The sequence below is a fragment of the Nipponia nippon genome, unplaced genomic scaffold, assembly GCF_047370975.1.
Source record: "Nipponia nippon isolate SJK-2023a ecotype South Korea unplaced genomic scaffold, ASM4737097v1 scaffold_112, whole genome shotgun sequence".
In the NCBI taxonomy this organism is placed as follows: domain Eukaryota; kingdom Metazoa; phylum Chordata; class Aves; order Pelecaniformes; family Threskiornithidae; genus Nipponia; species Nipponia nippon.
Window position 1 is genome coordinate 18,318 of NW_028262305.1, and position 13,176 is coordinate 31,493.

The 13,176-nt window shown below is 44.7% G+C and overlaps 1 pseudogene; it reads left to right on the plus strand.

Moving 5' to 3' along the window:
- The first annotated feature begins 7,596 nt into the window (after positions 1-7,596).
- LOC148056789 (uncharacterized protein KIAA1958-like) lies at positions 7,597-11,862 on the plus strand (annotated as a pseudogene).
- The last annotated feature ends 1,314 nt before the right edge of the window (positions 11,863-13,176 follow it).

Genomic DNA, 13,176 nt, shown 5'->3' on the forward strand with positions numbered 1-13,176 from the left:
TAACAAGCGATAGGACGAGAGGAAACAGCCTCAAGTTGCGCCAGGGGAGGTTTAGATTGGATATTAGGAAAAATTTCTTCACCGAAAGGGTTGTCAAGCATTGGAACAGGCCGCCCAGGGAAGTGGTTGAGTCTCCATCCCTGGAGGTATTTAAAAGACGGGTAGATGTGGTGCTTAGGGACATGGTTTAGTGGTGGACTTGGCAGTGCTAGGTTAACGGTTGGACTTGATGATCTTAAAGGTCTTTTCCAACCTATTCTATTTCCAATCTATTCTATGATTCTATGATTTCAGACAGCCCTCAGAAACCTTACACTTTGACAGATAACCCATCCCATATACCAGTCACTTGCATAATTCTTAAATACATGTGACTATTTATTGTTCTAATACATAGTAAAATAGCCATAGATATATACATAAACCATACATCCACAATTGCATCCATAAAACTCTAGCCCATATCACCTCTTGCAGGAATTAGTCAATGTCATTTCTGGTATGGCAGAATAGCATAACGGAGTATAGCATATGAGTAAATGGCAGGAGAAGCCATTTACTCATATGCTATTGGGAAGAACAAATTATTTTTATGGAAATGAAAATACAAACCAGGCCGGAAAATTTTGACCATATGATTACAGCATAAAGATAATAGCCATATTCTGAGCAGCAGGGAGGTGTGTGTACATTCTATGTATTTGTGCATGGCTAGAAAACAGTTTGAAAGTCCTGAATTTATTTGAATACACTACAAAATGCAGTCTATCCAATTAAATTATAGTAAAGCATGTTTAAATATGTATTCCAGGACATTCAAAACCAAGTTGTTCCATGAACAAGAGACTAATGAAGCCTGATTTCCTATGAGTACGTGTTCCTGATCTCTTAACCTCTTTTCAGTGCAGAATTCCCAGTTACCTCCCATGTTCCTTGGGGCCCTCCAAGCTGACACAAGTATGAACATGCTGTGGCTAGTCTGGAGTTATGTGGGTGCTCTTTGGTCAACAAGGGCATGCATGCAGCTGCCAAGCAGAGTATCTCACGCCTGAGTTCTCTGGCCTTTCCCTCAGTTGAGACACATTCGCATCTCTGTCCTCTGCCCAGCTGTTGATTCTTCTCCAAACTTGTATAACTTTGCATGTTAGAAATTAGAAATAACTGCAAAGGTTGAAGCTAAGTTCAAATGCATTATTTTTTGGGGAGTGTGAGAAGGAGAGAGACAGACTGGCAGCACAGGCTCAAGCCAGAAAAGCAGGTTAAAAAAAGCACCTTTAAAACTCTGTGAGTGTAACGCTTAACCCTTTCTTGAGAATCTTGTAAACAACTGGTTGTTAGATTCTCATCTGTGAACTGGTGAAAACAAAGGATATATGTGTGTTGAAAATGTGCACTGATACTGATGAGATGAGGTAGTAAATTGTGAGCTCTTTGAATTGAGTTCATGTTCTGCACAGCTTGCTTCATTCATATTGGGGAAAGGAAAGAAAATTGTTCAAGTTGGGCAAAATCACCGAACAGAATTTCAGAAACAAAAGTGCAAGTTTTGTAACAAGGCTGTTTGGGTTCTATTACTCTGCTAAATAAGAGGGGGAAGGGGAGAAAAGGTGTTAACATGTTACCCATTACATCTGCAGTAGACAGAACAGGAAAAAAAAATCCACCTTTTGATTCACTACTCTAGGCATTATAATAAAATAGAGGGGGAAATGTCTGAAGTCGCTAATAAACAATATATCAACTAAGCACTGTCAGGCTTTGTAGAATGCTCCACAGCACAATTTATTTAATTAATTGTACCCACGTGAACTTCATGCTCCTAAGTCCGAAATTGCAATCACATTCTAAAGTTGATTTAAGAATATGCTTTGGCCAAGACCAAAGTGCAGCCTACTATAATTAATATAATATTTATTACATACTCCTTTTCTTTGTTTCTCTGGTGTCCCAGTTAGAATGCCTCATTCAGAAGCAGTCACATACAATTAGATTTCAGGTAATGAGAATCCTCATCGTTTTTTCATCTACTTCTTTGTTGTTGTTCTTATTTTTACATTACTTTCTTCATATTCTCTGTTCTCTTCCCCTCCCCTTTATCCCCCGCTGTGGTGGGTTGACCTTGGCTGGCCGCCAGGTGCCCACCAAGCCGCTCTATCACTCCTCCTCCTCAGCTGGACAGGGGGAGAAAAATACGATGACGAAAGGCTCGTGGGTCGAGATAAGGACAGGGAGATCACTCAGCAATTACCGTCACGGGCAAAACAGACTTGACTTGGGGGAAATTAATTTAATTTATTGCCAATCAAAGCAGAGTAGGATAATGAAAAATAGGAACAAATCTAAAACCACCTTCCCCCCACCCCTCCCTTCTTCCCAGGCTCAGCTTCACTCCCGAATTCTCTATCTCCTCCCCCTGAGCAGCACAAGGGGACAGGGAATGGGGGTTGCGGTCAGTTCATCACACGTTGTCTCTGCCGCTCCTTCCTCCTCACGCTCTTCCCCTGCTCCAGCGTGGGGTCCCACTCACGGGAGACAGTATTTCACAAACTGCTCTAGCATGGGTCCTTTCCACAGGGTGCAGTCCTTCAGGAACAGACTGCTCCAGCGTGGGTCCCCCACGGGGTCACAGGTCCTGCCAGAAGACCTGCTCCAGCGTGGGCTCCTCTCTCCACAGGGCCACAGGTCCTGCCAGGAGCCTGCTCCACTGTGGGCTTCCCACGGGGTCGCAGCCTCCTTCAGGCACATCCACTTGCTCCGGCATGGGGTCCTCCACAGGCTGCAGGGTGGCTATCTGCTCCACCATGGACCTCCATGGGCTGCAGGGGGACAACCTGCCTCACCATGGTCTTCACCACGGGCTGCAGGGGAATATCTGCTCCAGTGCCTGGAGCACCTCGTCCTCCCCCTCTTTATTCCCTGACCTTGGTGTCTGCAGGGCTGTTTCTCTCACATATTCTCACTCCTCTCTCCCAGCTGCTGCTGTGCAACAGTTTTCCCCCCTTCTTAGATATCACAGAGGCGCTACCACCATCGCTGATTGGCTCAGCTTTGGCCAGCGGCGGGTCCATCTTGGAGCCGTCTGGAACTGGCTCTATCGGACGTGGGGGAAGCTTCTGGCATCTTCTCACAGAAGCCACCGCTGTAGCCCCCCCCGCTACCAAAACCTTGCCACGTAAACCCAATACACCTGCTTGTAATTCTGTGGTGGATTGACCCCAGCCAGAAGCTAAGCTCCCACACAGTTGCTCGCTCACTTCCCGCCCCCCAGTGGGATGGGGGAGAGAATAGGAAGAGCAAAAGCAAGAAAGCTCAGGGGTCAAGATAAAAATAGTTCAAGTGAAGGTAAGAGGAAAAAAACCAAGTGATGTAAAGGCAATCACTACCTCCCACCAGCAGACTGATGCCCAACCAGTCCCGGAGCAACAGCCACTTTGGGAAGACTACCCCCCCAGTTTTATTGCTGAGCGAGACATTATATGGCATATGTGGTGGGTTGACCTTCGCTGGCTGCCAGGTGCCCGCCAAGCCACTCTCTCACTCCCCCTACTCAGCAGGACAGGGGGAGAAAATAAGATGAAGAACTTGTGGGTGGAGATAAAAGCACTTTAATAAAGAAAAGCAAAGGCCACACGCAGAAGCAAAGAAAAGCAAAAAAGTTTTATCCTCTACTTCCCATCAGTAGGTGATGTCTAGCCATTTCCTGGAAAGTAGGGCCTCAGTACACGTAGCGGTTGCTTCAGAAGACAGGCGCCTTAATAACGAATGCCTCCCCCCCCCCCCCCCCCTTTCCCACAGCTTTTATTGCTGAGCATGATGTCATATGATATGGAATATCCCTTTGGTCAGTTTGGGTCAGCTGTCCTGGCTGTGTTCCCTCCCAACCTCTTGCCCACCCCTAGCATACTTGTTGCGTGGGCAGAGTGGGAAAAAGATAAGGCCTTGACGCTGTGTAAGCACTGTTCAGCAACAGCTTAAAACATTGGTGTGTTATCAACACTGTTTTAGTCACAAATCCAAAACACAGCACCATATGAGCTGCTATGAAGAAAGTTAACTCTATCCCAGCCAGACCCAGTACAATTTCCTAACTCTACTTCTCAGCTACTGTCCGGAGCGCGTTTGAATCACACACAGGTAAATTATGTAGTCCTGACCCTTCCCTTTGAGATCTATTGCATTGCTTTCACCAGTATGCTTATTAAAATTAGACACCTAAGTTCTCAAATGCAGCCACAGTAAAAGTATTGCAGTGCCTTAGATGAAAACATGCTAAACCTCTGGTGACACAGGGTGGGATGTAGAGACAAGACTAAACCATATTTGTGTCCTGTCTCCCACTCCCCTCCCACAGAGCTTGTTAGAGCATACAGGAAATAGGTAGTGATACTGCATAGTGGTTACCTGGTTTGGCCCATAGCAATAAAGGGACAAAAAGGGAGGGACAACCTGCTTCACCATGGTCTTCTCCATGGGCTGCAGGGGAATCTCTGCTCTGGCACCTGGAGCACCTCCTCCCCCTCCTTCTTCCCTGACCTTGGTGTCTGCATCATTGTTTCTCTCACATTTTTCTCACTCCTCTCTCCCTCAGCTGCTGCGCAGGGTTTTCTACCCTTTCTTAAATATGTTTTCACAGGGGCACTACCAACGTTGCTGACTGGCTCAGCTTTGGCCAGCAGTGGGTCTGTCTTGGAGCTGGCTGGAACTGGCTCTATCTGACATGGGGACAGCCCCTGTTCTCTTCTCACAGAGGCCACCCCTGTAGCCCCCGCCCCCGCTACTAAAACCTTGCCACATAAACCCAGTACAGTACTCAGACGCATTAGTTCTTGAGTAGTTAAGTGGACACTATCTTCTCCAAGGTCCCATACTCGCAATAACCCCTGTCCCAGCCTTTCTCCCGTCTTTGGCCGTTATAGAATAGAACAGTTCCAGTTGGAAGGGACCTACAACAACCGTCTAGTCCAACTGCCTGACCACTTCAGGGCTGACCAAAAGTTAAAGCATATTATTAAGGGCATTGGCCAAATGCCTCTTAAACACTGACAGGCATGGGGCATCGACCACCCCTCTAGGAAGCCTGTTCCAGTGTTTAACCACTCTCTCGATAAAGAAATGTTTCCTAACATTTCATGCCAGTGATGATTGGCCAATGCACCAATCTATCTAGATCCCTCTGCAAGGCCTCTTGTCCCTCGAGAGAGTCAACAGCACCTCCCAGTTTAGTATCATCAGCAAACTTACTAATGGTGTGTTCAACTCCTGCATCCAGATCATTGATAAAAATATTGAACGGAACTGGCCCTATAATTGAGCCCTGAGGAACACTGCTAGTGAATGGCCGCCAGCCAGATGTATCCCCATTCTCTACAACCCTTTGAGCCCTACCCTTCAGCCAGTTCTTCACCCAGCGCACCGTGTACCTGCTCATTTCACAGTTGGACAACTTGTCCAGAAGGATACTGTGAGGGACAGTATCAAAAGCCTTACTAAGATCCTGAAAAACTACATCCACCGCCTTCCCTTCATCCACTAGGCGGGTGACCTTATCGTAGAAGGATATCAGATTATGTTTTCACCAAATCTTGCAACTCATTTTGTGTAATTGGGCAGAGACAGTGTGCTGGCAGGCCCCCGGGGGCCCCTTTGCTTTGTTAAGCACTGACAGACAGATGAAAATGCTGTTGCTGCACTCATCCTCCGACCCCTCTGTCCATGCCTCATCACCAGAGTTCCAGAGGTCTCAATTCCACCATTCTCCCCGCTGGCAAATGACTCATACCTCAGCAATGTCATTCCTGGTCCCCTCCATGTGCCCTGCCCCCCCCCCCCCCCCCCTTAACTGGGTTTACCTGCTCAGCTATTTGCTGCACGAGTACAAGACAGATGTGGACATGGTGGAGCAAGTCCAGCGGAGGCTGCCAATATGATTTGGGGCTGGAGCACATGACATATGAGGAAAAGCTGAGGGAGCTGGGTTTGTCCAACCTTAAGGAGAGAAGATGAAGGGGAGATTTAATTGCTTTCTTTGAATACCTAATAGGAGGGTGTAGAGAAGATGGATTCAGACTTCTTGGAGATGCACTGGCATAGGAAGAGAGGCAATGAACACAAGTTGCAACATGGGAAATTCCAATTAAATATAAGCAGAAAATTTTTCCTTGTGAGGATAGTCAAATACTGAAACAAGGTTGCCAAGAGTCTCTGGGATCTCCACCCTTGGAGATATCAAAACTTTGACTGGACAAGGCCCTAAGCAACTTGATCTAGTTGACCCTGCTTTGAGCAGGGGGGTTGACTAGAGATCTCTAGAGATTCCTTCCAACATATATAATTACGTGATTCTATGGCAAAGAAAGTTGCACTTAATTTGGTCTTAAGAATTTCTAAAGTTTCAGGATGGGTTTGTTTGTTCCAAATATGTCCTTCACCTCAAAATATCTGATTGTTTTCCTTTTTGTTGGGGTTGGTGGGGAAAGCAAGTTTCTGAAGTTTCTAAATAAATGATTATTGTTGGATATGAATTAATTGCATTAAATATTTTTGATTTAAGGCTTTCTGTGTTGTGTGTGTAGGAGATGCCCAAAGTCAACCCTTATCAGACAGTGAGGGAGTACAAATATCAGAATTATCTTACAAGTGCTGAGCTCTCTCTGATTAAATGGTCTCTTAATCTCAGAGTAGTTTTGCGTAGGCTGAGATACACTTGTATCTCAGTCTTGCTATCTCACCCTCCCTTTTCCATGGAAGAAGCAAGAATGATTTTCAAATGGTTCTCTTTATGACAGAACAAAGAGCCAGATAACTATCTTCTGAATTTTGCATTGATAAAGGCCACTGATTTCCTGGGGCTGGCCTAGCCTTTATGCTGGCTGTTAGCAAATATATAGATAACTTTTTGTACAGCAATGGCATCCAGCCATTCCAGACAGGCAAGCCACACTGCTGTGTCAGGCCAGGGCATTGCTGCTGTTCCTGTGCTGCTGTACTGGACAGGCTGGAACTCCAGTGTGAACTCGAGTCGAAGGGACTGTGACCTGTGGATAAGTCCACGTGGGAGCAGGTGCACCCCGAAGTGTCTGTGGCCGTGGATATGTCCACGCTGCAGCAGGTACACCTTGAAGCATCAGTGGCTGCGCATGAGGTCATGCTGGAGCACCTCAAAGTGTCTGTTGGCGTGGATAAATCCACGACACAGCAGGTGCACCCCTAAGGAGGGACTGTGGCCCATGGATAAGGCCACGCTGGAGCAGGTATGCCCCTGAAGGGATTGTGGCCCATGGATAGGGCCATGCTGGAGCAGGTACACCTCAAAGCGACTGTGGCTAAGTCCAGGCTGCAGCAGGTATATCCCTAAAGAGACTGTGGCCCGTGAATAAGTCCACACCAGAGAAGGTAAACCCCTAAGGGACTGTGGTCCGTGGATAAGCCCACGCCGGAGCAGGGGAAAGGGGAGGAGTTCGTTGCAATGTTAAACCCTATGGCCTGGTCCAAAGGGACCAGGGGTGGAGATTGTAATGGATATACATTTAAACTCTTGTAACCCATGATTTGAGTTGCATGTTATAGGAAGCACTATAGCAGGAACCACCCGGACCAATGGAGGACGAGCCTCACAAGAAGCAATGCAAGTGCAGCAGTGACCCGACCTGAGCTGACTTTGGTGCCCAATAACTCCATGGGTCCACGCAACACACCACCTCTCCTGTCCTGAGTGACCACCATAACAGATATAACCCAAGTCATGGACTAAATGATCTCAATGGGCATTTTATGGGCATTTTACAGGGGTGGCCCATAGACTAAGGGAATGATATCTGTGTATTACATCAAAGGACGGGAAGGGGGGTGGTGGTTAATGAGGATGTATTGGATAGTGTGGGACCTGAGCATGACGTAAATGGTATGGAATAAGGGGTGGAGAATGTACTGGTTTTGGCTGGGATGGAGTTAATTTTCTTCATAGTAGCTTGTATGGTGCTATGGTTTGGATTTGTGACCAAAACAGTGTTGATAACGCACCAGTGTTTTAGTTATTGCTGAATAGTGCTTACACAGTGTCAAGGCCTTCCCCGTTTCTCACACTGCCCTGCCAGCGAGTAGGCGGGGGGGGGCGGCAAGAAGTTGGGAGAGGACACAGCCAGGACAGCTGACCCCAGCTGACCAAAGGGATACTCCATACCATATGATGTCATGCTCAGCAATAAAAGCTGTGGGGAAGAAGGAGGACGGGGGAATGTTTGGAGTTATGGTGTTTGTCTTCCCAAGTAACCGTTACGCGTGATGAAGCCCTGCTTTCCTGGGAATGGCTAAACATCTGCCTGCCGATGGGAAGTAGTGAATGAACTCCTTATTTTGCTTTGCTTGCACGCGCAGCTTTTGCTTTACCTATTAAACTGTCTTTATCTCAACCCACAAGTCTTTGCACTTTTACCCTTCTGATTGTCTTCCCCATCCCACTGTAGGGGGAGCGAGCGAGTGGCTGTGTGGTGCTTAGCTGCCTACTGGGGTTAAACCATGACCCAGGCCACCCTCTATAAAGTTGTGATTGACATGTTTAAAACCAAGCCACTATATGTGCTGTTTATACAGAAACAGTATTTAAAATGTGGATTGTCAGTCAAAGTGCTGATTACATTCTAGTGCTATAATAAATGGTGGTAGGTGCACCGAACAACATACCGGAGTAAATGTTTGTTTCTGAACTTCAAATATCATTGGCTTTTTATTTCCAGCCTGTACTTAGCCATAATAATAGGATTTATCCTATGCATTGTCCAAAATGTAAGACTACATTGAAGGCTGCTAGGAGTTCTTTGATATTGTCATCAGTATTAAGGTTATCTTTTGAAATAGACTGGCTACCTTTCTTTTCCCCTTGTGTACAGTTGGTGCAAACCTCAGTGTTGCTCTGGCAGCGTTTTTTCATGTCGTCAGAAGCCTCTAAAGGTCTGGGCTGCAGACCTCCAGTTCTTTTCACTTTCCAAGGGGGATGAGAACCTCCCCAGTGGGTTCCACTGAATATTCTCCACGGACAGCTCTGTGCTGAAGATGTGGGAACTGGTCCCAGGGGATCTGAGCTCAAACCTGCTTTCTGGTCTGCCTGTATTTCTTCAGCTATATAGATGGGTGGGAGGGGAAGTTGCCCAGGTGTGTGATTATTCCCCTCGCCTATCACCTAAAGTGTGTGTACCAGATGAGATGGTGCAAATGGGCTAGGGGAGGAGACAGAGCCACCTTCCCTTCCCTGCTTTCTTCCCTACCAGCAGATCTGCTTGTGCTTTATGTTAAGTGAAGTTACAAGGCTGAATATTTTTTCTGTTGGTGAGATGTTCTGATCTTATATTGATGTGTTAGATGTGCCTATAGTAAACTGAGTAATTCCGAGCTCCTTTACTGGGTAGGGAGAGCGAACACACCTCCTTTCTGTAGAACAGGAGGAACATACAACCGTATGAACTCACAGCCCAGTGGGGATGGGCTGAGAAGCTAGGTGGCTGCTGGGAAGCGGTGTCCTGCACTCCCACTTTTATTCTCTCTTGCTTCCATCCCTGGCCCTGGCAAGCTCCTACTCCACTACTGTCAAAAGGGGAATGACAGATGGTAGTTTTAGCACTCATTGTTAGGGGAATCTTCCCCTAGTTGGAACTGTTGCTTTTGGGGGCCTTAGACTCATAGAACCCCAGGTCAGAAAAGACCATGGGAGATTTCTAGTCCAACCTCCTGCTCAAAGCAAAGACAGCTATGAGACCCGACTACGTTGCTCAGGACTTAGTCCAGTCAGGTCCTGAAAACCTCCAAGGATGGAGTTGCCACAGCCTCTCTGGACCCCTTTGCCAAAGCTTGACTGTCCTCATGGTGAAAAAGCTTTTTCTTGTACCCAGGCTTAACCCCTCTTGTTTCAATTTATGCCCATTGTCTCTCATCCTCCCACCATGCACTACTGTGAAGAGCCTGACTCCATCTTCTTGATAACTTCCACATGGATATTAGAAGGCTGCTTTTAGGTTCCTCCAAAGCTTTCTCTTCTCATCACTTAACCGTAAAGACCTTTTCTCATGTTATGATCAGCCAGAAAATTAATGGTACACAAGAATCATCTTAGTGGTAACATTTGATCATTGATAAACAACTGCGGTTTGATATGTCACTGATCATAAGGACCTATGAAAATAGCCTTGTAGAGTAATATAATGTTTCCAGATTTTGATTTTTCTGCAAAATTAAAATCTTAAAAATGCACCCAATTAAAGATAATTTTTATTATAACAAATATGATGCTTTAGCTATTTTTTGTTAAAAAAAAAAAAAAGGAACCAGTACAACCTCTGGTTTCACAGATGAAGCAATACAGCAATACAGAATGGGTTTATTACTTGGATTTGGCCCTGTACACAGCAGTGGAATCCACAGAAAAAAATTTCTGTCTTGCATTTGTTCTAAAAAGCAGATTGCCTCTAATCTCAGAGTTTTCCACAAATCTCTGTGCCCTAAGTGTGCCCTAGTGACACGAGCTCATTTTGATTGTCTTTGCCATACTCTAGTAACATCATTTGTGAAACTGAAGTTGACTTTTAAATCATAAGACAGGTATGTAATAATGTTTTCCAGTGCTCTTTGTGAAATTTCCTTTTAAAAGAAAAATTATTTTGGGGAAGATGTATTGCACAAACTCACTGCTTCTTTTGTTCTGATTTTGTTTGCTTTGGTTTTTTTCCTTCTTTCAGACCAGGATGAGAGCGCAGCGGAGCTCAGAAGGGAGCAGAACGAGAAGACCATTTGCAGTACACAGACAGCTCTCCGGAACTTCTGAGAGTTCCTCATTTCCAAGTACCCCTCTGAGACCCGAGAAATCTATGTCATCCCCTGCAAAGAGCTTGATGCCTACCTTGCTTCCTTCTTTGTGGATGCTAGACAAAAAGATGGTTCCGAATATGAGCCAAACAGCTTGGCCAACTATCAGTGTGGGCTGGAGCAGTATCTCAAAGAGCACAGGTATGGATACAGTATTACCAGGGATAAAGAGTTCAAGAGGTCCCAAGAAGCCCTGAAGGAAAAGCAGATAGAGCGAAGGTGTAAAGGAAAAGGAAACAAGCCACACAAATCCATGAAGCTTACCTTTGCTGATGAGCTTATCCTACGCAAAAGAGGTTTGTTGAGCCGATACAATCCTGAGGGTTTGCTGAACCTTGTCTGGCTAAATAACACTAAGGCGTTTGGACACCGCATGGGTTTTCATGGGTCCACCCTCAAATGGGGAGACATCCGGCTCCGGGTGACAGAGACTGTGTTGGAATACTTGGAGTGGATGGGGACAGGCAACAGTGACATGAATGCCAAAAGCAAAAGAGGAAGGACTGATTCCAGGGTGTACGCCACCCAGCACTCCCCACAGACCTGCCCAGTGCAAGACTACAAGGAATATGCACAGCGGCAGCCCCCAGCGATGCAATATGAAGATGCTCCTTTTTATCTATCCATCAAACCAGTTGTCAACTTGGCTGCACTTCACCGGTACAATTGTCAAGCCCTGGGGAAAAACAAGCTTGCCAAGATGGTAAAGACAATGTGTGAGAAAGGCAACATCCCCGGCAGGAAGACCAACTTCAGTGTCTACCAGAGCTGTAGTACCCTGTCAGAGGCACAGACCAATCAGCTGGTGCTGATCTGTAATAACTTGAGCCAGCAAGCTGCCTAGTCCATGGCAAGCCACTCCAATACTGGCAACTTGATAGTGTCTGCTTCCTACGACTCTTCCTCTGACACGGCTTGAAAGGGGGATTTAACTTGAACGGTGTTTTCTTTTCCTTTTTGTTTCAAGCATTGAATTTGTGCCCAATAATACACATAAAGTGTGACTGTAGACTATTCCTCTACACCCCCTCTCCAGTGTTAATTCACTTTATAAATATATAAAAATATATAATATATTTTTCTTTCTACAAATAAGTCAGTAGAAATATAGTTTAATATTGCTAACATAGTATTTATAGCATTAATACAAAAATGAAAGCTACTTATGTATTATAATTACCGCTTTTACAAAGGCAAAAATGGTTCTCAGGCACCACAAGATAGACTGGAAATACAGTTTTAATGTGCACACATTATTGACTGTAAATCCCCAGGAAGGTTTAGATTATCAGTTGTATTTTAAAGTGCGTGGGGGGGTTTAGCTTCTCATTTTAACAACATGACCTCCTAGACTGGAGGAGGCAAACTTATCGCTGGCTGCTGCTTCTTACCTGTTGGCTTGTTCTTGTTCAGCAAGACCAGGATCTAGGAGATGCAATGATGTAAGTTTGTGAAATCATTTACAACAATTTTTTTTGTCTGTCTTTGTTTGTTTGTTTGTTTGTTTCCTGAAACTCATTTATGCCAGCTGGAAAAAAAAAAAAATCCTAATGTTAACTAAAGACTATTTTAAACAATTCTTGTTGCTGATGATTTTCTGTGATCGAAATGTCACTGGTCTTTACACTATGAAGTATTGTTTTGAACAATATGTGAAGGTGTAATGGCAAAAATATTCATACGAATAATTTAAACTGTTTTAGAGTGAGCACTGATCATTAGTATTTTGTTACTGTGGCTATATTCAATGTAAAATTCTACTAACATAGAATCACAGCCGCTCTTTCAGCACCACAGGGAATGCAACAGTGCAGAAAAATCTGCAATATCTTATCCTAAATCATACAGGAAAAAACACAGTGCCATCAAATGTCTTAAGTTGTCATTTGAAATCTACAGAAAATATAGAGTATAATTATAATTTTATATTTACTATGGGAAATGAAAAATCTGAACTGTTAAAAAGTGCTGGAAAATACATTGAGCTAAAATCAGCTGCACACAACCTATTATTTCCACTGGAGACAATGGAAATTTTTTTATGTGAATCTGATGGCAGAATGCGATCCTTGAAGACTTGAAATAATGACTGTTATCTTTTAAACCAATCAACTTTGCGGCATAACTGTTCTCTAAGTACAGGGAAGACACTAACAAATTTACCATTACAATTTTTACCATTATAATTTTTGACCTTTAAAATGAAGTATGATAATTTCTCCAGTAATTGGACTGACTTTATTCAACATTACAGATGAAAATGCCCCACTAAGATATCCTAGGACTGTGAAGATGAGAATTTTAACAAATCCATTGAGGTGATCT